The sequence below is a fragment of the Myotis lucifugus genome, unplaced genomic scaffold (genome assembly GCF_000147115.1).
Source record: "Myotis lucifugus unplaced genomic scaffold, Myoluc2.0 scaffold_62, whole genome shotgun sequence".
Taxonomy (NCBI): Eukaryota; Metazoa; Chordata; class Mammalia; order Chiroptera; family Vespertilionidae; genus Myotis; species Myotis lucifugus.
The window spans coordinates 2800618-2802262 of NW_005871110.1; the positions used below are offsets into that span (position 1 = coordinate 2800618).

At 39.6% G+C, this 1645-nt stretch overlaps 1 non-coding gene across 1 annotated transcript; it reads left to right on the plus strand.

The window, feature by feature from the left end:
- Positions 1-547: 547 nt before the first annotated feature.
- LOC111826246 lies at positions 548-650 on the plus strand. The gene has a single exon (XR_002829530.1). It is a non-coding gene; the product is annotated as a small nucleolar RNA U13 (small nucleolar RNA).
- The last annotated feature ends 995 nt before the right edge of the window (positions 651-1645 follow it).

The window sequence follows — 1645 nt, forward strand, 5'->3', positions numbered from 1 at the left end:
GGAGGAGGGACTCTTTCCCCCTCCCCACGTGGGAGTCTGAGCTGTGAGATTCTTCCCCCTTCCCCATGTGGGAGTCTGTACTTGTTCTTCAATAAATTTCCACCTTTGCTATACCATCTTCAAAAAAAAAGAAAAATAGAGTGGAGCCTGGCTGGCTTGGCTCAGTGGTTGAGCGTGGACCTATGAACCAGGAGGTCACGGTTCGATTCCCTGATGGGGCACATACCCGGATTGCCAATCAATGATTCTCTCTTATCATTGCTGTTTCTGTCTCCCTTCCTCTCTGAAAAAAAAAAAAATAGAGTGGAAGAGTGGACATCTGTCTCTTCCACTAGTAAATTTCATGAAAGGAAAAATGAAGAGTCAGGATTTATCTAGATTAAAAGCAAATTAAAAGAATTTAAGAGATATAGCAATCCATGCAAGGTGTGGACTTTGATTACATCTTGATTTGCTCCAATTTTGGCAATTTGGAGACAGTTGGGGGAATTTGACTATGGGGTATAAGTTGATGCTAAAGAACTAGTGTTAATTTTGTTATGTACAGATCCTTTCATAGTTCATAAGCGTAATGATTAGGTGTTCTCGCTCTTGTGTGCGATGTGCCTCCATCAACCCTTTAACAACTTCAGCCTATCAACCATCTAACGTGAAGAAAAAACAAAACACCACACTTTTTAATGTACAACTAAGGTGATATAGTAAAGTGGGGAAATTATTCTAATTTTTTAGATGAATACTAAAGTAATTAGAGGCAAGTAAAATATTTCTAATTTACTTAAAAATTGTTAGTAAACAAATACATGGAGAAAATATGGCAAAATGTAAATAACTAAAAATATAAACAACTATAGGGTTTAGATACATGGGTTTCATTATAGTGTTATATTTTTGATATATTTGAAGGTTTTTGTATGTGTCTTCTTAATCTTTATTATTGAGAGAATTACAGATGCACCCTTTTTTCCCCTTTGCCCCCCTTCACCCTCCCCAGGCCTTTTCCACCCTATTGTTTGTGTCCATAGGTAATGCATATATGCATATATGACCTTTGGTTTGCCCGCCCAGCATGCTCAGTGGTTGAACAATGACATATGAAACAGGAGGTCACGGTTTGATTCGTCAGGGCACTAGCCCAGGTTGTGGGCTTGATCCCCAGTAGGGACAGTGTGCAGGAGGCAACTGATCAATGATTCTCTCTCATCATTGATTTTTCTGTCTCTCTCTCCCTTCCCCTTCCTTTTTCTAAAATCAATAAAGAAATTTTAAAAAAATTTAAAAATATTTTTTAAAATGCAGCCACTAATCATAATTTAATCAAGTAGGGTATTTGTTCTATTGTAAATAAACAATCAAAGGGTCCAGGCTGCCTGCCACTACTTAAGCCAATTAAGCAGAGACAGGGTTGAGTTGTATATGAGCTTTTATTCCAATACTGCCAGCAGTATGGGAGAGCAGCAGGTCATCCACAAAAACCTGCTCTCCCCACCCCACCATAAGCCAACTGCTTATATTGGGTAGAAGAGCAAAGATTACATGGGGAAGTAGGCAAAAGGGTATGCCAAATGGGCAGTTTACAGGTAAACGGGGCTGGAGATTTGCAAAGGCCTGAGCATGCAAAGGCTGGGGTCTTCCAAGGGCTCGC